Consider the following 25,793-nt stretch of genomic DNA (forward strand, 5'->3'; position numbering starts at 1 on the left):
AGACTTTTATTTTTCTGCAGAGGTATACTCTGCGAAAGCTAACTCCGGCATCCTTGCTGCCCCACGAACCACTCCTGTCCACGGACGGGAGGGATATTTTCGAACTTGAGGGAAGCGTATTACCTGGAAACGAAGACTAGTTTCCCTTCGCTCTTGGCTACGGTTCTGGACTGCGTCTGTGCGCTGCAGCGGAAGGCTTTATCACTGAACTTGTGAGCTCTCTCTCTCTTGTGTAAACCCTATCTCTAAGCCGGGCGAGTCAAGTAAAATGGATTTCTTGAGATGTTACATTTTACTTTACCTTCGTTCTTGCGCGGCCATTTGCAGCTTATATGTTATGTAAGCAAACTTGGGGGCCTAAGCTGATGGAAGTGCCTATTGCTTCCTTCCCTCTGACAGAACTAGCGCGCAAAGCTCACCATGTTAAGCTTTATGGCTCATCGCCGTTCTTTCGGAAGTAGTTAATATGGAGTTGTTCAGTGTAATGCAAAGTGTTTTCGCACAACTGATGGTGGAGGCAAATGCCTGCTTTGTGCGCAGTTTTAGGCTAAGCACGTCGTCCTCCCAGGTTCCAGAGCCATGAAACCTATCGGCTTCAAACCTGCGAGCTGCAACTTTTCCAACGAATAACACCAAGTCCTTTTACAGTTCTGCAAAATGTCTCTTTTGAAATGTCAAATGTCAAATGTCAAATTTTATTCCTTGCTCTACGCGAAATATTACTTTCCTGCAATGGTTTTATTACGCTCCTGTACGGTCTGCCTTTTGAGCGAGAAAACTGTGGATTTCTTTCTTGACCTCTTCCAACACATAATCGCTAATATAAAGGCATTGCTGCAGAGCTATATCAGCGGGAGCTTGTAACTAGTTTTTAAGGTTTAAGTGATATAAGGCCACGGAAAGATTGTACTTGAACGTAACAATCGCAAGAGAGGTAACGCAGTTAGTACGGTTGTGTCTATCGCTACGGTAGCGAGAGAACTTGCGACTAAAAGATGAGGTGAAGGGAATGAATTCTTTCGCCGATACCGCTTTTTATGAACACCGACGCGATATGATGGTCTTATTACTACGCAGCGCATTTCGGGAACGAACGCTTCAATCGCTGCTTGCTGATGCCTTCTAAGCAGGCAAGCTGTCAAATGGTCGCAGCGCTCTAAACCAGAACTACATGTCATCATGGTGTTATTTCACCACACGCTTCTTTTTATGCAATAGCTTCAGTGTGGTTTAACGAGAAGATTCTGTCGCCAGACAACGACTCGGTATATAACGATGGTTAGTTGGATATGGTACTTTAAACGACGGCTATCTTATGGTGTTATATAGCCCTACGGAAACACACCTAGCATTGTTACAGTAGCCAAGCAGCTGTGCTTGTGCGGATATAGTGTGGACATAGCGCGGCCAGAACGAGATTGTAGGTAGAACGACTAACATCGGAGGTCACATCTTTGATGGTACTGAGATGCGATCATGTTATGACCTTGAAGCTTCGGTTCATTTCAGGGATCCTTAGTTTGGATTCTCCTGGGACATCCAACGAAGGCACGCCTCATATCTCCGCTGCGCAAGCTCTGCAGATTCATAAAAACCCTGAATTCTTGCGTTGATTGACCACAGTGATAAAAAAAGATCTGGCATCGGCTTGATACAAGAAATGGACGACTTAAAAAAGGATGAAGCTTCAAATTGTGCCATCACCTGAGAAAACGGAAGTTTAATGATTCGTAAAAGAAAACAGAAATAACGGGGATAATGCATACTCAGCATTCTTACATTTTTCACAGTAACCGACCGACAGCATATGCATTTTTGCAGAGCATTTTTCAGTAAGGCGGGTACGCAAAGTAGACCACGTATGCTTTGTATGTATATGTATACCTGATCGGCTCTGCCCACGGAAAAAAATGTCTGCGGCTAAGCTCAGCTAACAGTGCATATTCAAAACGAAAGCTTGGCTTAGCCTCAAGAAATCTTGGCTTCACTTGGTTAACCTTTGATTTAGGTGTTATAAAATTTACTTAGGTATACACTCATCGTTTAGCTCTCTCAGTCTCAAACGGTAGCTTCTCTTGCTTGGCATTACGGACCCTCTCCAGTGAAGCAGCTCACCGGGCGATATCCGCGGGGTGGTCACACGCCGCTTGCCAACGACGCAGTAAAGACTCCCGCTTCCACCCAACGCTCATAAAAGACGGCCCGGGCTCGCTCTCATCCACGGGCGAGCTCGCACTGACTGGGCTAGCATGGTGTTCCTCTTAGCCAGGCGCGCGACGAGTCACGTGCTGAGGCGGTGCTTGGCGTGTCGCTTCATGTGATATGTTGCCAAGGCTACGGTGCAGCTGCGGTCAAATGAAGGTCAAATTTCTGGCGAAGCGAACCTTGGCTCGACAAGGTTAGTAAAGCTTTGCTGTAATACTGAATGGACCATCACCACAAGGTGACACAACCTACAGCGAACGGAACCGCTGTTGATACAAGGCTATTGATTATGTGAATTTTAAAGAAAAGTTTTCATACGGTACATCTTAAATTCGCTACTATAGAGGCGAAGGAGGAGGAGGAGGAGGAGAAGAAAAAAATGTTGATTTGGGCCGATAATAAAGAAAAGTGCTGAAAGGGATAAAATGGGATAAAAAATTTCGGACATGGGTGCGTATCATGTGCGTACAGCAGGGATGGATCCTCAGGTACAGAGGGAGTCCAACGAGAAACATTCATGCCGGGCTCTGTGTGTGTGACTGAGGCTTTTGTGAGCATCATGGAGTGTTTTGTGTCTATTTTTTTTACTCATCTAATTTGGCAGGCAAGGCACAACGGCTTGGTTAACATCACCACGACCATTAACTACACTCTTTTTATTCTCATCTCTGACCGCTGATTTATAACAATCAAGTATTGGACTGGCCAATTTGGGTCACTACACAGAGATACCAAATCTTAACCCACTACAAAAAAGACCCACCATTGCTTCCCACCACCCCATTCACAACTAACACTCGTCGGAGGAACCACTTTCTGTCTACTACAAACAAATTGATATCTCTATAACACCCTACTAAACGATATGTACAGTAAAGCCCGCTTATGTCGAACAGCACGAGGGTTGTAAAATAGTTCGATATAGCAAAAATTCGATACTGAAAGTGAAGCAAAAAAAAAAAAAAAAACTTCCATGAGAGCAATCCTGCCGACCGAGTCACGAGCTAACGCTGAGCTCTTACCACCCAGCAGTTCACTATTGATACGACACTTTCTCGGAAAGAAAACAATCATTAATTGGGGCGGAAGAAATGCGTGAGTGTAGCCTGCTTCCTGGAGCGCAACGTGTTCTTGGTGACTGCTTGCTCCACGGTATCTAAACAGTCGACAAGCACAAGACAAGCGATACTGCAGTGCCCCAAATGGCACTGCAGTATCGCTGTAGCAGGGCCACGGCAGTGTCGGCTTCGCTCGTGCTCGGAAGCGTTACGGAGTCCTCGGTGTCTTTGACAGAGCGGAGACAAGCATGGATACAAGCGAATAATGGCGAACCTAGCTAATCGAGAAGTGCGGGCAGCGAGTGGCGCGGACTTGAACATAGGTGACACCTCAGCCGGCAGCGCCCAATGCCAACGGCATGCATGCGTGGAACTGGTCGTGGTTTGGACGCGCTCCAGCTCGCGCGGGATTCACAAGCGACACCACTGCGCGCCGATGTATTGCGGGAAAGCCTGCCGCATGCCTAAGGAGAGCGAAAAATTCGGCGCGGGAGAGTTCGATATATCCATTGCGAGCAAAATCACGTTCGATATAAAAAGTTTAATATGCATGTAATTTTTATCGGAATTGTACAAGGGTTCGATATAAGCAATAATTCGATATATCCGTGTTCGATATAAGCGGGCTTTACTACCCACCCAGTACCCTGCCACCTGTAACTTCTGCCGTGTTGCTTGCACCCTATGCCACGTGGTATGGGGGCGGGGGGCAATGGAGTGTCTGTATGTTTGTTTGCCTATCTCTGTCTGTCTGTGACTAGATTCAGCCACCCGGCCACAGTGAAACACAAGCAGCGCAATAGTATTATATACCCGCAGCCAATTCTAAACGTCTAAGTCAGTCGGCAATATTCATACTTGTCAACATTGTAGAACAAGACATTACATAAATATAAGGCAGGAAATTAATACATAAGTGATATTTGCAGTGTTCCTTTATTAAAAAAATTCATGATCCTCGGTTTTTGCTATGGCAAATGAAATACTACAAAGAGAATTCACTCGGTCACCTGCCCGCGCTACTATAGCTCCTGGCGGCATTTCAAGAAATTAAATGGAAACAGTAACGAAAGGTTCCACTACATTGGTTTTACGTTCTGCTTGGTACGCACGTGGAATAGGGCAACGTGGTTTATAAACGTCGGAGTACGGCGCCTCGATTCGCGCGCGTCTCTGCCGTGCGGCAGCGCTGGCATCGAGGCACCCGGCCTCTTAGCAGTGGAACGGGGTAAATTTTAATGGACTTTAGCAAACCTCTAGCGCGTTATCTTGGGAGGAACGACACGGGCGAGGAACAGCATGAGAGGTGAGCGGGAAAAAAAAGGGAGGCATTTCCTTGGAAGCGGGGCGCCAGTCGACTGTCGTCTTTCGTCGACATTTGCAACGAAAGGAGCAGATACGCGGCCATTTTTTTTTCCTTTTTGCATAGCCTGCCCTTTAAAAAAAAGTTGAGGCATCGATGTGTAGCTCATTTGTTGTCCGGTATTTTAGTCATTTTGTCTACGTATTGATTCCGTCGACACCACAAAAAATAATCACGGCGAAATTAGTTTCAAAATACGAGTCTCGCATTCGCATTAACTTCACAGAGTTTCACACGTGTAGGGGGACTGCCCTGTCGACCTATATATTTTCGCCTGAACCCGCCAGAAAGGACTGCGTTCACGGCGGTGCTCGGCGTGCACTGCCACCGACGCCTGCCTTGCCTCCGGCGAAGAGAATTGCACTCAAGTGGAATTCCGTGTTCGCGTCCTGCAACGCGTCGCTCGGGAAGTGATCTTTTCTTTTTCGCCCCCGGGGCGTTTTAGAACAGCGCCAATGGTTTTTGGCTGGCCTCTGCCCTTGGCAAGCGACGGGGGTTAACTAGGCTGCATTACAGCCGTTCTCGCGCTTTTCTGGATCTCACCGAGTCGATTTTGCCCAACGGCCAAAGCGTTCGAGTCGTGCTTTCAGCTATTGATTCGGAGGCGTTGGAAGCTATGGCCCCCGATTTTAACTGCGCATTACCGGTGCACTTAGTGTGGCCACTGACGCGTGTCGATCGTTACGCTTCAGTGAACTTTTCCCTTCTAAAATGAGCCTATTTCACTGGCCGGCCTGTCTGCAATAATTGCTCTAATGGAGCGATCTTGACTTATCGGTCAATAATTCGAACATAAATTCCCCTTTTCCTTGGGGTTGTGCAGAAGGCTTTACAATAGAACTTTGATTTCATCTGGTATATTTGGGGAACACAATGGCAGAAGCATCCAGTGAGTGAGTGAGTGAGTGAGTGAGTGAGTGACAAAATATGCCTCTATATGCCATTGTCGATATACTTGATGTAGCTAGATTCGAGATTGCTGAATAAAATGCCCTGAATTGACAATAAGCTCTTTTTTGCGCCTGCCACCATTGTACTAGTCTTTTCTGTAAAGCCTCCCGGCCTTGAAAGTATTTTAAATAAATAAATAAATAAATAAATAAATAAATAAATAAATAAATAAATAAATAAATAAATAAATAAATAAATAAATAAATAAATATCAATATCTCATGTGAACAGCGTACCCAGATGAATCACTCAAGAGTCCCAGTACTTTTGTTTTGACGGTCCCGTTCAGAGGGTTTAGATGAATGAAGCGTAAAGGGCGTTTATCAGTGGAACGACCTCGTTGTAGTAATCGTAAGCCTGTTCTCACTGCTCGTGCAGCAGCCAGAGCGGCATCGACAGCACCGGAAGCCACCGCTTGGCTTGCGTGTTTCACACAGGCACGTGCTACACTGAAAGCGGAACGCCGATCCCCATTAACGCTGGGTCCTTACTGCTAACTCCCCGTCCGGCGTCCACGACGCTGGCGGAGGAGGAGGAGGAGGAGGAAAAACGTTTTTTTATATTTTGTAGTGGTTGGGCGGCACTCCACCGAGGGCTCGTGCCACGTGCAACAGTTCCCAACGGGGTCAGCCGGGGCGGTACCCTTGGTCCAGCGCTCCAACGGCCTCTGCGGCTTTGCGTGCCCGCTGTACGGGGAGAGGTACCTATCTGCACGCCACTCCCGGACATGCAGCTGCTACGGCTTCGGGCCCGCCGCAACCAGCTACAGAGGAAGGCTTTGCGAAGCAGGCGCCCAGAGGATTGGACGGAGTACCGGCGGGCGGACGCCCAATGCCGCCGACGGGCACGGCAGCATCGCAGGAAGGGCTGGGAGTCATTGTGTTCGTCCATGGACTCTCGCAAGGACCCGGGCAGAGCCTGGCGTATCTTTAAGGCTCTGCTGGGGCCTACCACCACCAGTCGGCGTCCCCTGCATGCGGTCGCCATATCCCTGGGCATCACAGAAGGGGCCCTGGCGGAGCTGTTCGCCGACCAGTTTGCCAAGGCCGCTCAGACCCCACCTCCAGTTCCTGCAGCCTCACCCGACGCAGCGCCAGCCGCCCCACACGACCAGAAAGGGGTGTCCCTCTGCTCCACGGACATCACGCTCCGTGAGCTGCAGGCCGCCCTGAATCGATGCCCCAAGCGGCGGAGCGCTCCTGGTATGGACGGGGTTACGTACCAGACGCTGCGGAACCTGGACGTGACTCAGAGCCGCTTCTGCGACTGTTCAATCGGGTCTGGCGGACTGGTGTCCTCCCACCACCCTGGCTCGTGGGGCTCATCTCGCCAATTCTCAAGGTCGGCAAGCCCCCGACGGAGCCAGAGTCCTACCGTCCCGTGTCCCTGACGTCGGATGCTGGGAAGGTCATGGAGAGTGCAGCCCTGGCCCGTCTCGAGTGGATTGCGGACCACAGCGGAGTCTTCCGGGAGCAGCAAAGCGGCTTCAGGCGGCACCGCTGCATGGCTGACTCCCTGGGGGACGTCATCTCCATGCTGGAACAGGCACGCCATGACGAGAAGGCGGCCTTCCTGCTCCTGCTGGACATGCGGTCGGCATTCGACACGGTTGCCCACGGGGCCATCCTGGAGGCCCTGGACGGCATGGGCGCTGTGGGGCGCCTAGGCTGCTACATCCGGGCGTTCCTGCGTGACCGGACACTGCGGGTGAAGATAGGCCGGGCGACCAGCAGTCCTCGAGACGTCCGCTCCGGGGTGCCCCAGGGAAGCGTGCTGAGCCCGTTTCTTTTCAACTTGGTGCTGGCTCCTCTCCCCGACTGCATCCCTCCAGGTTTGCGACACCCAGTAGAGGTGACGGTGTATGCTGACGACGTGGAACTCTGGACCCATGGCCCCACCAAAGACTGCCACATAGTCAAGGCGTGCCTCCAGGAGGCTCTGGGCGCAGTTGCAGTCTTCCTCTAGAGCCGTGGCCTGCAGCTCTCGGAGGCCAAAACGCAGGCCCTTATGCTGCACCCGAGAGGATGCAGGGCTCGACGGGCAACACCGCGCATCACACTCAACGGGCGACCTGTTCCCTGGCGGCTGACCGTGAAGTACCTGGGGCTGCTCATTGACTGCCGGCTCACATGGCTGCCAGCTGTCAAGGCCCTCCGGGCACGCAGCGCAAAGGTGCTCCAAGGGGTGCGGCAGCTTCTGTCACGAGGCAATGGCTGCTCACACCAAGTGGCGCAGCGCGTGTTCCACGGCATGGCCTCCGCAGCTGTGCTGTACGCGCTTCCACTCGCCTACCTGGGACCACGACGCTGGCAGGAGCTGGAGATCGACCAACGCCGCGCCATCCGCCTCTGCCTGGGCCTCCCCTCCACGTCGCCGGTTGCGGGAACTTACACCGAGGCGGGCACCTGGCCCATCGAGATGCGGGCCTTGCAGACGGGGCCGCGGCACATCCAGCGTCTGCTGGCCGTACGTGACGGGGCTCCGCTCCTGCAGAGGTTCCGTAGCCGGCCCAACTCGCACATGGGAGCGCTGCTCACTATCTTCGAGGAGGGCATCGAGGTTCCGAACCGACCCTGTCTGGAGCCACCACAACCAGACGCCGGGGAGACCCTGCAGATCACCACGACCCTCCGCGGGGTCCGTAACAAGCGGACCGCACCACCCCAGGCCATCCGCCAAAGGGCGGCCGTCCTGCTGCAGGACGAGCTTAGCAGCTACCTGCATCTCTTCACGGACAGCTCCGTCAAGCACAGCACGTGCGAGGGGGCGGCTGCGTGCGTGGTTCCTGAGCTGGGAGCCAGCCGGAGCTGCCGCCTGCCCTTCCCCACTTCTTCCACACGGGCGGAGCTGGCAGCGCTGCACCTGGCCGCCGACCTCCTCCTCGAGAGGGGGCCCCATAACCACACCGGGGTGGTCATCCTCACGGACTCCAGGACTGCCCTGCTGCGGCTGCACGCGGCTGATCAACCCACCAACAGCAGCGGCTACCCGGAGCGCTCCCTTGCAACGAAGCTGCGCACTGTGGCCTCCCGAGGCTGCGACCTGCGGCTCCACTGGCTGCCGGGCCACAGTGGCATCCGGGGCAACGAAGACGCCGATGCCCGCGTCAGGGAGGCCCACCAGGGGGGCACCCCAGTCTCCCAAGACGTCACCACGTTCGACGAGGCCCGCACTGCCTTGGCCCGCATGGTGCAGACGATGCACCCCGACCCTCGGGTCGTGAGCGGCCTGGCTCCCAGACCGTTGCCCGCACGCATCAGCAGGGACGCCCGCTGCCTGCTTCTCCGCATGCGGCTCAACTGCTGCAATGTGGCGGAGCGTCTGCACCGACACGGGCGCAAGGACTCCCCTACATGTGCGGATTGTTCCGAACTGGAGACGCTCGAGCACCTACTCTGCTTCTGCCCCTACCACGCGGGCCCGAGAGCAAAGCTCCACCGATCGCTCCAGCGCCGAGGCCTTCCCAGCGCCGACATGGAGGACCTTCTGTTCCCGAAGGGACCTGCGGCAACCCAACGGGAAGTCTTCACTTATCTGCTTCATTTCTTGGAGACGACCGGCCTTACGCAGCGGCTGTAGCCCGGAGTGCAGTGATTGACTAGTGTGCCCGGACTGACAGCGTTCTAGGACTGACAGCTCTCTCTCTCTCTCTCTCTCTCTCTCTCTCTCTCTCTCTCTCTCTCTCTCTCTTTCTACTTTATCCTATCCCTCCCCCTCTACTTCCCTTCCCCTGCACTGGGTTGTATGCAGGTGAGCTCCCTGCCGAGCTCAAAATATCCCGAGTGAATTTCCTTTCATTTTCCCGTCGCAAACCACAACATCCCCCCCCCCCCCCCCCGCTGAATCAGACCGATGTGGTCTTCGCAGCAGGCGCTGGCCAGCAGTGCCTCCCATTGCCCCGCATTAGGGCTTCTGATTTTGGGGACAGCCTTTCGCTTTGGCATTCCCATGTGGTGTGGTACAGGGTGGCCTTTTCTTGATGGCACAATGAGCTTGCGCCTGCATATTGAGTTAGATAAATTTTATCCGCACGTTTAGGTTAGGGTATGTGCCTGTCTGCAGCTGTCTCCAGTCGGTGGCTTCTGCCCTGGTCAGGGATTCGTGTTGCGGAGGGTACCTTTTCGTGACACCCCTGTAGTATGCCAATGTGGCCGAGTTTTCTGGGGGGACTGGCGTAGGTTCTTCGCCGCAGAGCCAGACGGCCCGCCTTCAATCACACACCTCTCATGCAACCTGCACCTGCAATCTACAACCCCCCCCCCTTGTACGGTCATGCTGATGTCGGCCCGTATTCGACAAGTTGTTGATACCGGGTTGGATGTAGAGATGAAGGGGCTTTAGGGTCTTACGCAAGGTTTCCTTCAATAAGAGAAGGACTCCGCTGGTACCAGTAAATTAAGAATGACCTTAAGTTCGTGCCCTCTGGAACATGCCCGAATCTAACCACGCGCATCAACAAAGCGGCAAACGAAGAAAGGTGTTGAAAATTTTCCAGATAACTTAAAATTTTTGACCACCAAAGCAAGTGTACGTATTAGGACAGCATGTATCCGCCATTCCAGCTTTTCTCCTGATATCAGTTTTTTTGGCAAAGCGAAGCGCTCCAATGGAGTCCACGAAGCATACCCTAGCAATATAATCGGTCAGATATGAAGAGTCTCCAAAATTGAGAATATGGCATCCCGGCCGCAACAAAGAAAGCGTTGGTGAAAAATAAAAAGTGTGACTCACTGTCACACCCTCTACCTGTTACACCGAGTGTTACACCGTGTTACACTCTACCCGTTACACCGAGTTACACCTTGGCAGTCGCAAAACAAAAGCGACAAATGTTCAAGATCCTTCGAAATATAGGTGAGACAGGTTTTAAATATAACTGATTGTTAAATTTTTAAATATAACTGATTGAAATATAAATATTGTTTTCTTTATACACTAAAAACAAGATATATGGAAGCTTGCTCGGAAGCTTCATCGCGGCGAGTGGAGGATGCAAAGTAATCCTCAGCATTGTAGACGCACCAGCTCTTCGTCGTCAACACAAGACAAGGGTGGCGGGATCTGCAAGTCGTCTCGGAAAGAGTGGGTACACTCGTAGCCATATCTCCAATAATGAAATCTTGAGAATGCAGTGACCTCTCCCAAGCTGGGTGTCTTTTCGTTATTAGCATTAGCGCTAGAGATTTCCTGTTTGTTAAAGTCACTGCACGGGCCGAGGACGCTCGGTGGTCGCCGCGGAGCACGAGCTCGCGGGCCTTCGTCTTTTCTTGGTATTTTGCCCTGCAACTGCGAACTACGGCTACTCCAACAGCTCCGCTGTTAAAAATCTGGGCAATTTAGGGCGTGTTACGAATCAGCCCAGCGCAGTGCTTTGTGCCGTACTCCTCGGCTATGTGGCGAACCCTCCACTACGTGCGCCTTTCGCGCAGGCCTCCCTGTCGGGGACTCACGCTTGCAGCCTACGGATCCAAACACGACGCTACGTGCCTGGGAAAATCAGGATGGCTGTCGCCTCTCTCTGTGTGTGATTCAAACTTCAGTGTTGGCAGACGAGGCATGCTCCGACTTGTCCGAAGGACGCTGAAGCCGTTGCGGAGACCTCTTCTCTCCCCTCTCTCGGACTCAGCGTGCGCCGCTACTACCGACCGCTCACGAACTCTGGAAAGAACGTTGTGTGTTCCTGTACCGTTGGTGTCGTGTGCACAATCTAGAGGGAACGCTTGTTTGACCGTTAGCGCTTTGGGTATAAATAAGACCTCCCCAAGCGCTGTTCATTCCTGTGAATCAATGCTATCACTCTGCTCGAGTCCTGTAATGTAACCTCGCCCGTCGGGACATTGTTCTTTGGCTTCGGCTCATCTCTCGATATGAAGTCAACAAGTTAAGTTTTGCCTACGGCTTCTGGACTTCTTCACGGCTGCAACATTAGCTGGCCGCTCGCTTCAAACCACGCTAGCACACGTATGTCGGAGGCGACGGAGCTCGGCTCGGGTACGCCTACCCGTACGCAACAACTGGTTGTCAGCGGTTTGATGGCAACTTCGTAACACCTAGAGCCAGCGATGCGAGATCCAACACCATGGACGTCGAGGCGGCTTCGGACTTCGCAGAATTCACGCCGGTCAAGGGAGAGTGCGGGGACTTTTCTTTACTGAGTTTTACCAGGCTTCTGAGGATAGCTGGTCGGGCGTGTGTTTTTGCCGCTTGGGTTATTCGCGCAAAATATTTTTGGAGCAGTGGGAAAGCAGTACTCTAGACCTTCCATGAATTTGAAGGCGTTGAAAAAACCGCAGTTGTTGGAGCTTGCAAAAGCGTTGCGCTTGAATGTTAGGGACGCGCTGAGAAAGCCAGAGCTGATACCGGCTATACTCGCTGTTGGAGCTAACGATGATGAGCTGTCGGAATGCATTGAGCGGATCAATGCCAGGGAGACCGCGAAACGTCAGGCCGCAGAAGCAGAGGCTGAGCGCCAGCGTGAGGAACCTGAGGAGAAAAAAACTCCCACCTCCCCTCGCGGGAACCCCTGTGTAGATGCGACGCATAGGCGGAGCGGCGAAGGGACCGCGTTTTATAGCGCGCATAACGTTGAGGGGACTGGGTAAGCCGGTCCCAGTCGATGACGACGTTGGCGTACTTGTAAAGCGGCGTGGACTCTAGGCGTTTGAGCCAAGCGTGGATGTTGCTTCGCCGGAGAACGTCGCACCGGTTATATGCGCAGCGCGCCTGAAGGAGAGGAAACCGCGGAAGAGAGAGTACTGCACATGCGCCGGCCCCAGCGCGTCTGCCGCGGCTATGACGCAAGGTGCCGCGGCTATGACGCAACACAATCCAACACAATCCAGTTTAATCAAATCCAATCCAAATCCAATCCAATCCACTCCAATCCAAGCCAAGCCAATCCAATCCAATCCAATCCAATCCAATGCCACTCGCGAGAGAGTGTTCGCTATCGGAGAGGAGAGGGGGTGAGCGGCGGAGAGCGCAGCTGGCGCGGCGAGGAGAATGGGGGAGGGGTGGACAACGCCGACGACGACGACAACGACGACGACGCCGGAGTGACAAAGCGAGTGAATCAGATGCTCTGCATCTAAAAGCGAGCACAGGAGCTCGCGAGGCAGAAACAGGAACGCGAGGACGTCCATGCCTGAAATCCTGAACATTCCTTCATTTAAAATCGCTTTAACTCGTGTTAGTCTATTTTGAACAAGTTCTAGTTATTATACACTTGTTTTTTGTCCATCGTTTGACAACTTGATTTACCGTGAAGACATGAGACGACGACAGGACACGCCGACAGCCCGAGCCCCTAGGGTGCTTCGCCATTAAAATTCCCAGACGACCCCTCCAAGGTGACCCGACGAGCAGCGACAACTGCAGACGTACAGTTGTGCGATTATTATGACCGTCCTAGGACAATTTTTTATATGGTCCTCTTTGACTTTTCTGGCTTTAAAGCGAAGAAAAGAGAAAAGCCCGAACGCGTGAAAGTTTTGTGCTTGCACACGCCTTGTAAACGACCCAACATACTTAAGGTAGTGGCGCTGCCGGTTTTCGTCCGCCTCTCGTGGGTGAGGAAGTGAGCCCGAAGTAGCAATTGCGGGTACTTTTCGGGTTCCAGTTGTTATTTCCAGCAAAATCTGCACCCCACATTATACCTTTTACGCTGCTTTTTAGGCCTTAAAACACGTCGTGAGACGTTAGTACCAAACCCTAAATTATCACTTATACCCGAAACCCTGAGTACCTATGATTGGCACTTCGGATGTATGTGGTTCAGGTGCCCTGGCGATCTGGTGATCCGGCGAAAGAATTCTGTCTTTAAAATATATACTCTGCTGCCCAGCGCGTGAGCCATGGCGACGCGTTTGCGCGACGGCATGCACACGCCGATCAAAAAATCAAAGCCCCTGTCTTAAAAAAAAAAGATGGTTAAAAATTACTCCCACCTCCCCTCGCGGGAACCCCTGTGTAGATGCGACGCATAGGGGGTTCCGTTGTTGTTTCCGTTAGGTTGATTCTCCCATCGCGTGAAACGTGCCGTGAACCCCCTGCCGCGGCTATGACACAACGTGGCGCGGCTATGTCGCAACACAATCCAACACAATCCAACACAATCCACTTTAATCCAGTCCAATCCACTCTAAGCCAAGGCAATCCAATCGAATCCAATCCAATGCCCCTCGCGAGAGAGTGTTCGCTATCGGAGAGGAGAGGGGGTGAGCGGCGGAGAGCGCAGCTCGCGCGGCGAGGAGAATGGGGGAGGAGTGTGGACGGACAACGACAACGCCGTATGGAGGTACAAGGCGAGTGAATGAGATGCCGTCGCATCTAAAACGCGCAGCTGCCTCGACCGTGTCGGAATGACGCAATCGTATAGACGTCGGCTTCATACGCGTGGGACCCAGGTTTGATCCCGACTGCGGCAAGCGTCTTTCTTTTCTTGAGGTGCTTGATGTGCCCACGGAAGCAAGCGTAAACCATCGCGGCACGGGCCTTGCTTGGACATGCACTGGGGCCCCGATTCTCTCAGGGTACACCACCATAGTTGGCAGAGAACTTTCTAGCCTCGATGCGGAGCTGTACGCTATTAACCACGCAGTGCCAGCTATCGCCTTTGATTGTGACCCACCTTTACCGCCCTCCATACGCATCCCCACAGATTCTTACGAGGTCCTCATAGCTTTGCGATCGTATAATTCCACCCACCCTGTCGTCCAGGAAATTCTGTTTCAAATTCCACTCCTCCGACGGAACAACACCAACATCCGCGTCGACTGGGTACCTGGCCACGAAGCATTTTCTTCAGGCAACCAGGTGGCCCATGTGGCCGCTCAGGGGAGTTCCCCTCCCATCCTCCACTGGTGCCTGGGGTAAGGCTGTCACGGTCCCCCTCGCCCTCCCCAGCGCTGTGCATCCACCAGTACAAGAAGGATCGACGCACCCGTTTAAAAGCGCCAACTCCCGCTGGCTTGCTCAGCCGCGTAGCTCCTATTCCCCGCTCAGGCGAAATATTTATTACCAAATATATTGCAAATTCAGCCTACACACCCGAAACACTTAGCAAGTGGTATACCCCTCACCTGCCCCCTCGATCAACGTTTATAGATACTTTTTCAGTTTCGGAACTGCGCCTTCCAAAGCGGGCGCGACTTTACCCTAGGCGCTGAGAGGGCGCTCCCGTCGCGAGTTGCGCTGTGTCAGCGGCTGCGGCGGCGTTGACGGCGTGCGCGGCCGGCCCGCGGGCTCAAAGTTGCGGCCGCGGTGTAGTTGCGTGTCTGCCCTACAAGTTTCTTCTTTTCGCTTGCGTTTGTCTTTGCCCTTGCGCGAGAAACTTGCCGTTTTCAGTGTAGTCGGTTTGAGATGCTATTGAACAGTGCGGCCGCGGGTGAAAGCATTTCGTGACTTCGTCAACGTGCTGTGTTTTCTTTCTTGTGCTGGGCTTGGTGCACTGCCGACTGGCTTAACTCGCAGTCGGCTGTACGGGATTTTCCAGCCCACTTTAGCAGTGATGCTTGTGAGGAGGCTGGGCACATGCGTCGTGCATGAGGCACATGCTTATGCTCTTTACAAAATGTACAAGAGGAGGACGGAATGTAGCCTCATGCTAAAAAAATATTGAAACAAAACAGACAAATGAACAAAAATAAAAATTCTTAATGCTAAGACAATATAACTAGAAAACATACAATCTAAATCTCAAGGAGTTTGGGTTAGCTTTACCCGCGCAACAATTTGATTTCTTTGAATCTACGAAGGATACGCGGATGTCTTTCATAAAGAAAGCATGCAGTTTCTGCGCATGGTTATCAGGAAATATCATTCGTGCTGCAACGAACTTGCGCTATTGGCATCTCAAGCGAAATCGCGTGCGCACTTGACAGCTACTGCTACGCGAAAATTCATTTAAAATGCTGTACGTCGTTCTTGGTATTTTGGCCCCCGCTAAAAATCACTGGGCGTACGTACATCTCCTTGCATAATCGACCCGTTTCAAATAAATCGCGAACTAGAATAGCGCGCGCGCGCGGCAAGAAAATGTTGAGCAACTTCCGAGAGCAGTTATTTCTTTTCGAGTACGCAGCCAGATCACAACCCGAGATGCCGAAGCGGAACGCTACGGCCAGAAGGGCCGGAATTTGCACGAGGGCGAAGGAATCCAAGAGCGATAAAAATCACGTGACCAGCAACTCTACGTAACGTGTTACGCCACTAGTTTTTTTTTTTTCCTGTGGGGTATGTTATATTTTTCTGCCATTCTTTTTTTTTTTTTTCTTGTGCGCGCGCGCGCGTTGCGTTTGCACGGCGTTGCACGCGCTCTCCGGCAAGTCGACGTTCTCATGTGGTGCCGATTATTCTTCTCTGTACCTGTTCTAGGTTCAAGCGCACAGAGCTTTTCTTGCGCGCTGACATCCCAGCGCTCACATGCGGTTTACGTTATGGTTTCCTTCCGACTGGAGCAGGAAGGCGAAAACCACTTAGTTAAGCGCTCCACGTGTTTGGTGTGCGCGCGTGGGTGGGCGCACACATCTGGTAATTGTGTACATTCTTGAAAGCGAACAGCTACAATAAACAGAAGACAACGAAATTGTTTGCCACTTGTGTGGTTCTTCCGAGTTCGCTTTTGCAGAAGAGCATGCATATACACGCGTGCGTATATGCATGCTCAAAGTTTCGGCGTAGTTGCGTGTCTCTACAAGTTTCTTCCTTTTGTTTGCGTTTGTTTTTGACCCCTGTGCGCGAACCTTGCCCCTTCAGTTCGTTCAGTTTGACGCTATTGAACAGTGCCCATTTCATCGAGGATTTCGTAACTCCGTCAAGACGCTGTGTTTTCTTTGATGAGCCTGGCTTACCGCAATGCCAACGTGCTCCGCACCTGGCTGTACGAGCAGATACAGAAGCAACACTCAGAAGTGTCTCTTTTTAGCGCCGTCATCGGATCCATAGCTTTTCACCCAATAGAAAAGAGCGATTCCCCGCGCGGACAAAGAGATAAGCAAAACGCGCAAGATATATGTGGACTTAATTTTCTCGAAGAGGATATTGCGATCATAAACGTAAAGTCGTCGAGATCGGCCGGGCTTACTGGGCACTGAAGGAAAGTGCAGTTTCCGTTAACTTTCCCAACCTTCCCAGCAACTTGTTGAGCAAGCAGACTCGGCGGCGGTCTCCGAAAAAGAGAAAGGTAGCTTCTGCGCACGAGCTAGGTGATTACAAAAGGAGAGCACTTTCCCAAGGAGCGACAAGAGGAGCTCTCTAAAGCACCTGTTCTCCAGCAATGCACCGATTTTGCACAGATAGTCGAGAATAGTGCGGCAATACGGCTCCCAGCAAACTGGAGAACGGCAGCACTCGAAGAAGAACCGGGGCAGCGTCGGCAAACTTTTTTACTAGGCCCGAAAGAAAGCGGGGCCTACACAATCCTGAAGAGCGTTGTTGCGCGACAAGATATTGTCACGTAGCCAAGGACGAAGCAGTTGTTTGGAAAAGAAACAAGTTTATTGGAGCGAACTTGTGCTCCCCTAACAACTGAAAAGAATACAGAGGCGGCGAAGCAGTGGTCAACAAAGTGACGTACGTGCGTCGGCGAGCGTCGCAGAATCGAATGCCCCGGCGTCTGCTCTGCAGGCTTTTTATCTTTCGGCGCGCGTGGTTCTGGAACCGTCGATTCGCATCGAGAACATTGTAGATGCAAGAAGATTATTCCGGGATGTTCACGTTAGATCGGAATGCTCTCCCTATCTGAACAGATAACACATGCGGCACAGAGAGGATGGAACACGCGCTTCCCTTGGCACGGAGATAACACAGACCGGCGCAGCCGGGCGGTAAAAGCAAAACACAAATAAACAAACCCAATGCATGGTTCGCGGCATTACCCCCCCTCTAAGAGTGCATCGACCCGATGCTAACATAAGCGACAGTCCGAAAATGAAAATAAAAGTTCGTCATCGTTCGTAGAAAGGTTTTAAGCGAACCACGTGGACGACTTCGGGTCGCGTACGTCGTCGTGATGTGCCGGAGTCACCATCGGGGATCACTTCGTAGGTAAGTTGGCCAACACGTCGTAGAATCTGGTAGGGTCCGAAATACCGTCGCAGGAGCTTCTCACTGAGTCCGCGTCGTCGGATGGGAGTCCAAACCCACACACGATCCCCTGGTTGGTACTCGGCGTCTCGGCGTCGGAGGTTGTAGCGGCCGGCATCCACCAGCTGCTGGTCCCTTATACGAACTCGAGCGAGCTGGCGGGCCTCCTCCGCACGTTGAAGGTATCCTTGGACGTCGGCGTTGAGGTCGTCGTCTTCTACATGCGGAAGCATGGCGTCGAGCATCGTAGTCGGTCGTCTTCCGTAGACAAGCTCGAACGGTGTCATCTGCGTAGTTTCCTGCGTCGCTGTATTGTACGCAAACGTGACATACGGGAGGACTTCGTCCCAAGTCTTATGTTCAACGTCGACGTACATGGACAGCATATCCGCAATTGTCTTGTTCAGACGTTCTGTTAGTCCGTTCGTTTGAGGGTGGTACGCCGTCGTTCTTCGGTGATCCGTGTTGCTGTAGCGTAAGATTCCTTGCATCAGCTCCGCGGTAAAGGCCGTTCCGCGGTCCGTGATTAGGACTTCAGGGGCTCCATGTCGCAGCACAACTTGGTTTATAAAGAACTTGGCGACTTCTTGTGCAGTCCCCCGCGGAAGAGCGGCGGTCTCTGCGTAGCGCGTCATGTAGTCTGTCGCTACGACAATCCACTTGTTCTCCGATCGTGACGTCGGGAACGGGCCTAGAAGGTCCATTCCAATTTGTTGAAAGGGCCTCCGCGGGACGGCGATCGGTTGTAGAAGTCCGGCGCGTCTTGTCGGCGGCGTTTTTCGTCGCTGGCAGTCCCGGCAACTCCGAACGTAGTGGGTGACGTCGGATGTAAGGCGGGGCCAGAAGTACTTCGCCTTAATTTTTGCAATAGTGCGAGCTGTGCCGAGATGTCCGGAAGACGGTTCGTCGTGGGACGCTTCCAAAATTTCGTCACGAAGGTCTGCGGGGATGACTAGTAGATAATTTGTTCTTGTTCCGGGGCTGAAATTCTTCTTCACGAGGACGGAGTTTCTGAGGCTGAATGCTGGTAAGTTACGCTTGAACGCTCTAGGCACGGCGACGTTTCGTCCTTCGAGGTAGTCGATCATTACTCGCAAGTCGGGGTCGGCACGCTGCTGGGCGGCTAGGTCGCTCTCCGTAACAACCCCGAAGAACGCACTGTCTTCATCAGAGTCTTGTGGTGGTGGGTCGACAGGGGCGCGGGACAGGCAGTCGGCGTCGGAGTGTTTCCTGCCGGATTTGTAGACGATTGTAATGTCGAACTCTTGCAGGCGCAAACTCCACCGCCCAAGACGGCCAGAGGGGTCCTTCAAATTGGCGAGCCAACACAGCGCATGGTGGTCTGTTACAACCTTGAACGGTCTGCCATACACGTATGGGCGAAATTTTGAAATGGCCCATATAATAGCCAGGCACTCTTTTTCGGAGGCAGAGTAGTTTTTCTCCTCCTTCGACAGACCACGGCTGGCATAGGCACAGACCACGGCTGGCACGTTTTCGCACCCGCTTTGTTTTTGGACAAGGACCGCACCCAAGCCTATATCACTGGCGTCCGTGTGTATTTCCGTTTCGGCGTTGTCGTCGAAATGAGCGAGCACGGGCGGGCTTTGCAGGTGTTTTTGCAGCTCGCAGAATGCCTTTTCTTGGTAGTCTTCCCAGCTGAAAGCGGTGCTATCTTTCGTCAAGCGCGTGAGCGGCTCTGCAATGCGTGCGAAGTTTGCGACGAAGCGCCGGTAGTATGCGCACAGTCCAAGAAATCTGCGCACGCCCTTCTTATCTTTCGGCCTTGGGAAGTTCGCTATGGCTGAAGTTTTCGCCGGGTCAGGCAGGACTCCCGCGGCGTTGACGACATGGCCCAAAAACTTCAGTTCCTCGTACGCGAAGCGGCACTTCTCAGGCTTCAGCGTTAACCCCGACGTACGGATGGCCTCGAGTACAGAGTGCAACCTTGCGAGGTGTTCGTCGAAAGTCCGGGAGAATACCACAACGTCGTCGAGGTATACGAGGCAGGTGTGCCACTTCAGGCCAGCTAGCACAGTGTCCATGACTCTTTGGAACGTTGCTGGTGCCGTGCATAGCCCAAACGGCATTACCTTGAACTCGTATAGGCCGTCCGGGGTTATGAATGCAGTCTTCTCTCGATCTCTCTCGTCCACTTCAATTTGCCAGTAGCCGGTCTTCAGGTCCATCGATGAGAAGTACCTCGCATGGCAGAGGTGGTCGAGGGCGTCGTCGATTCGTGGCAGGGGGTACACGTCCTTTTTGGTGATCTTGTTCAATCGCCGGTAGTCAACGCAGAACCTCAGTGTGCCGTCTTTTTTCTTCACGAGTACGACCGGCGCAGCCCACGGACTTTTCGATGGCTGTATAATGTCGTCGTTGAGCATGTCGTCGACTTGAGTCCGGATGGCTTCGCGCTCGTGGGAAGAGACGCGGTACGGTGACTGTCGGGTAGGTCGGGCCCCATCCTCGGTTATTATCCGGTGCTTCGCCAGAGGTGTTTGACGTAACTTTGAGTTCGACGAAAAACACTCGCTGTAGCGACGCAGCAAAGCCAATAACTTGTTCCTTTCTTCTTGCGGTAGCGCCGGATTCACGTCGAAGGGGTGCGGAAGCTTGAAGGTATCGTCGGGTGCGCGTTCAAAGTCGGCGACTGCTATCACGTCACTTGCTTGTTGCGTTTCTTCGACGAACGCAATTGCAGCGCCCTTGTTTAAATGCTGGTACTCCTCGGTGAAATTGGTGACCAAAACGTGGGATTTGCGCTGCTTAAACCGCGCAATGCCTCTTGCGACAGACACACCACGGTCAAGAAGCAACCTTCGGTCACTCTCCACGATAGCGTCGACGTCGGGAGCAGCACCTTCACAGTAGACGGTGATCATCAAGCTTGCGCGGGGTGGCAGGGTGACGTGATCATCGGCGATCCTTACAGCCGCACGGTGTTCGGGGTTCGATTCCGGCGTCATGGAGTGGTCGGAGGAAAAAGTTATCGACTTCGTCTGGAGATCGATTATTGCGCCGTTGTCTGTCAAAAAGTCCATTCCGAGAATTACGTCGCGGGAGCAGTTGGGCAAAACGACGAACACTGCAGGGTACGTCGTGCCGTCTATGGTGACGCGCGATGTGCACGTTCCACTTGGCGTCACGATGTGGCCTCCTGCTGTGCGTATGTGCGGACCGTCCCATCTGGTCATAACTTTCTTCAGCTTAGACGCAAATGGTCCGCTCATTACGGAGTAGTCGGCTCCCGTGTCTACGAGGGCGACTACATCAAAACCGTCGATGGACACCTTGACGTCGGATGCCGCCTTCCTCGAGTTTCGGGTGCGTCGGGGCGTCGCATCTCGGCTTGTGCGTGTTGACGGTCGGGCACTGTGCGTCGTCGTTGTCCACGTCTTCTCAGCGGACGTCTCGGTCAGGTCGGGTAAGCGTCGCGGCGTATAGCTGTCGTCGTGTTCGGGAGTCTCATCAGGGTTAGGTCGGGTCGTCGGGATGAGGGCATGTCGTAAATCACTGTCTTCGGCGCGTCCTTGCGTCGTTGGAGGGTTTCCGGTTTTTCGCCGTAGAGCAACTTCACCTCCAGAAGTTGCTGCTTTTAGTTTCCCCCGCGTGGGCTGGGGGACCTTCCACGGGCGAAGTCAGCGTGGCTACGGCGGTTCGGCGATTGGTATGGGTAGGGCGACGGCGAACGGTTGAAACGCGCTGGGCCACGGCTGGTTTCAGATAGATACTCGTCGATCTCACGTGGTCGTTGGCCAGGGAGAGGGCGAGGTGCGTCGACGGAGAAACCACGCAGTCCGAGTCTCTTGTATGGGCAGCGACGGTAAATGTGGTCGGCCTCTCCGCAATGGTAGCACAGAGGACGGTTATCGGGAGTTCGCCATACGTCCGTCTTCCTCGGTGTCTGGTTTCGGGATACCGGGGGTCGGGCGGGTGACAGTGGGCGGCGGTACGGCGGGGCCTCTTGACGGCGTGTTGGAGCAGGGCGGGGTCGACGAACAGCCGCGGAGTATGTCATAGCTTGTGGCTCTCGGGGTACCTCGGATGGCGTAGAAGTTCCCAACGCTTGTTGCACTTCTTCTCTAATCACGTCGGTGAGGGAAGCGACTTGGGGCTGCGGCGGCGTTGAGAGAAGTTTCCGCAGCTCCTCTCTCACTATTGCGCGGATAGTCTCGCGTAATCTGTCGGCAGGGATCCGCGTGCTGTCAAAGTCGTTCTCATTGGCCGCGCCAACAAAGTTCCGGTCATACTGCTTAGCACGCATTTCGAGGGCTTTCTCAATGGTGCTGGCTTCGGTCACGAATTCGGCGACGGTTTTGGGCGGATTTCGGACAAGTCCAGCAAACAGTTCCTCCTTCACTCCGCGCATTAGGAAGCGCAACTTCTTTTCTTCCGTCATTTCGGGGTCCGCGCGGCGAAATAGCTGCTTCATCTCCTCAACGAAGATCACGACACCTTCGTTGGGGTGTTGCGTGCGTGTTTCCAACAAAAGGGCGGCTCTTTCTTTCCGCACGACGGTAGTGAAGGTCTTAGTGAACTCGCTTTTGAACTGAGCCCAGTTTGTCAAGGAGCTCTCGTGGTTCTCGAACCAAGTGCGAGCCGAATCTTCCAAGTAAAAGAAAACGTGCCGGAACGTTTCTGCGTCGTCCCACCTGTTGAATTTCCGGACGCGCTCCAGTTTCTCCAACCATTCTTCTGGGTCTTCTGCGGGGGCTCCTCGGAATGATGGCGGTTCCCGTGGCTGCTGCAGAACGACAGGAGGATTGGCTTGGTTGAGCATGGTGCTGGTTGCGACGTTTTTCTTCTTCGTCTTCTCCGGTAGTAGACCGAACTCGGGTGGTAAATCTTGCACGCGGAGGCTGGCTCTTGTGGGACTGGCTTGGCGGCTTCCAGAGGTTGTAGTGGGCATGAAGGGTGCGTACCCAGCACCTCCACCAGATGTCACGTAGCCAAGGACGAAGCAGTTGTTTGGAAAAGAAACAAGTTTATTGGAGCGAACTTGTGCTCCCCTAACAACTGAAAAGAATACAGAGGCGGCGAAGCAGTGGTCAACAAAGTGACGTACGTGCGTCGGCGAGCGTCGCAGAATCGAATGCCCCGGCGTCTGCTCTGCAGGCTTTTTATCTTTCGGCGCGCGTGGTTCTGGAACCGTCGATTCGCATCGAGAACATTGTAGATGCAAGAAGATTATTCCGGGATGTTCACGTTAGATCGGAATGCTCTCCCTATCTGAACAGATAACACATGCGGCACAGAGAGGATGGAACACGCGCTTCCCTTGGCACGGAGATAACACAGACCGGCGCAGCCGGGCGGTAAAAGCAAAACACAAATAAACAAACCCAATGCATGGTTCGCGGCAATATCACCTATGTTGTCTACGAAACGGGAAGCTGCTCCAACAGTCGTGTGAAAAAATATCATTCGTGATGCAATAAATTTGCGCAATTGGCATGGCAAGAGAATTTGTGCGCACGCTTGAGAGCCACTGCTACGTGAACGTTCATGTAAAACGCTGTCGTTCTTGATATTTTAGCCACCGCTTCAAATCCCTGGGCATAGGTACACGACTTCTTGCATAATACCGTCCGTTTCAAATAGATCTAGAACTGAAACGGCCGCAGCAAAATGATGAGCAACGTCCGAGAACAGTCATTTCTTTTGCAGTACGTAGCCAGAAGCGACGAGGACCGGAGACGCCGAGCGGAACGCTCCCCGCTAGCAGACGACGCTCGCTCTCCTAGCGCAACTCGCAACCGCAGCGCCGCGGTGGCGAGAGTGGCGGCCGGCCGCCTTCTCTCCATGGCCGCGGCGGGGAGATACGGAACTGAAAAAGTATCTAAAAACGTTGCCCTCGATGTCCTTACTGCCATACCACCTCTCCATCGGACCACACACACCCAGTTTGGTGGTGCCCAGCTTTCGCCAGGCACCGTGCATTCAAATCACCCCAAACCCATCCCGAACCACAACAAACTGATGCACAACTATTATCTGAAATAGCAGTTTATTCGATTAAAAGTGGTCTTGCACGGATTGTCTGAGTGGGTCCTTCCCCGAACGAACACGCAAACCTGCACAAACTGTGGACTCTATTGCAATCTCTATCACGATCAGCATGACCTGAACCACCAGCACTTGTTTATTTTCTGTTACCCTCCATCCCCATTCCTTTCGTTCATCGTGACCAGTGGTCATCCTTTTTTAATAAAAGCTATCTCTCTCTCTCTCTCTCTCTCTCTCTCTCTCTCTCTCTCTCTCATGTTCATCATCATCATTATCATCACGTGGAATTCAGTGTGTAAAGTTTGCTGCGTTTCGGCGTGACATCGAACACCATCACTGAGGTATAGAAAGCGTCAATTTATCATTCCCCATATAATAATCTATTCAAAGCTCTATTCAATGTTGACTTATTAAACTATTCAAAGTAAGCCTCCTGAACGATAGCTGCAAGACAAGAATATTGTCAGTTGCTTAACTACTTTTGCATTCTTTCGCATACTTTTCTCAAGTTTCGTTTTCTGTTACCCAGTACGCCTTCTGGCCAAGAAGCGCGATTTTTTTGTTTTACACTGGCAAGGTGGCGGTACAGGGAAAAACATCAGAAGTTTGAGAAATAACTCTAAAATGGTATATATTTTTTCCACCATCCGATCCTCTACGTTTTCCCTCTCGCGTAGACGACAAAGCTGTCACTCAGGTCAGCACGAAGCTATAACGGGTAACACTGATAATTACTCTCCTGTTTATACCTTTCAGCTGTCCCGCCGACGCATTAGAGCCTCTCAGTTAAACCGCCCCAGTCTCCCGTACATACCGATGCACACGGCCTATTTGCCTCTTGTAATTTACTGCCTCTCTTGTCGGGCATACTGGACGTTGCTCAGAGCTGCCAGGAAAACCCAATTTATGCCGGGACATTTCCCGCACCGGCACGCTCTCCGGCGGGTCATTTTACGGCGCGCTGCGGTGCACGCCGCTTGTTTGTGGTAGAGGATGAGCGCGCGCATTCCATATTGGCGCGCGTGGGGCTCGGACGCTGGCCGGGGCGGAGCTGGAGCACGACTCCGAACGAACTCAAGGTCGCACACACCGTCAGGGCAGCGGAAACGTCCGGACAAGGCCACTGCGTTGTGTTGCGAAGCGTGGAAAGACATCACACCACCATGGTTACAAACTTGACGCAAACCCGCCGCGGTAGCTCAGTGGCTAAGGCGTTGCGCTGCTGAGCACGAGGACGCGGGTTCGATTCCCGGCCGCGGCGGCCGCTTTTCTGATGGAGGCAATAAGCAAATACGCCCGTGTGTACGAGATTTCGGCGCACGTTAAAGAACCCCAGGTGGTCAAAATTAATCCGGAGCCCTCCACTACGGCGCTCCTCATCGCCTGCGTGGCGTCGGCGGGAGGTTCCCGTTTGAACCCATTCCCATTTCACCCTTCCCGCTTGTTCCCTCCCGTTTCAACCCGGCGTGAAACGCCCTTCCCGTTTCGCCCTTTCCCACTTGGCCCGTTCCCGTTTGAACCCGTTCCCATTTCAACCTTCCCGTTTGTTCCTTCCCATTTCAACCCGGCACGAAAGAACTTTCCCGTATCGTATTTTCCTAGTTAGCCCGTTCCCGGAATAACATACCCAGTTTATAAACCGTTATAAAAAACATTTTCATATTGTTTTTCCTTTATTTCCGTTTGTTCACAGCCACTGCGATAGCATACTCAGTAAAGCCAGAGTCCTAGACTGCTTTTTAAACCTGGTGTTCAGTTTTTGAATCTACAGACGACGACATTTGGTTACAATTAGTCATACCAATTAACAAATCTACACAATTTACACGAAAACAGCGAAATACCTAAGGTAAACGTATTTAGGTCGCGAGGGTCTCCCAGCCTCTTCCCTCGTTTGCTCTCGTTCGGTCGACTGACGAACAAATGAGTGCGATGTGATAACGTCAATGACGTATTCGACCGAGACAACTCAAGAAGGCTGATTCTCCGTTGATTCGACTGCACTGGCGTATTAAGAATAGCTTATCTACGGTACGGTGTAGCCACAAAACCGACCAGCGTGGTTGTAACCAGTAATGTTTGTTTTTGGGAAAAAGTTTGGCTTGTATTTTACTCTTAGTAAC

The sequence above is a fragment of the Haemaphysalis longicornis genome, unplaced genomic scaffold (genome assembly GCF_048455015.1).
Source record: "Haemaphysalis longicornis isolate Haplotype H1 unplaced genomic scaffold, Haemaphysalis longicornis Haplotype H1 scaffold_2, whole genome shotgun sequence".
In the NCBI taxonomy this organism is placed as follows: domain Eukaryota; kingdom Metazoa; phylum Arthropoda; class Arachnida; order Ixodida; family Ixodidae; genus Haemaphysalis; species Haemaphysalis longicornis.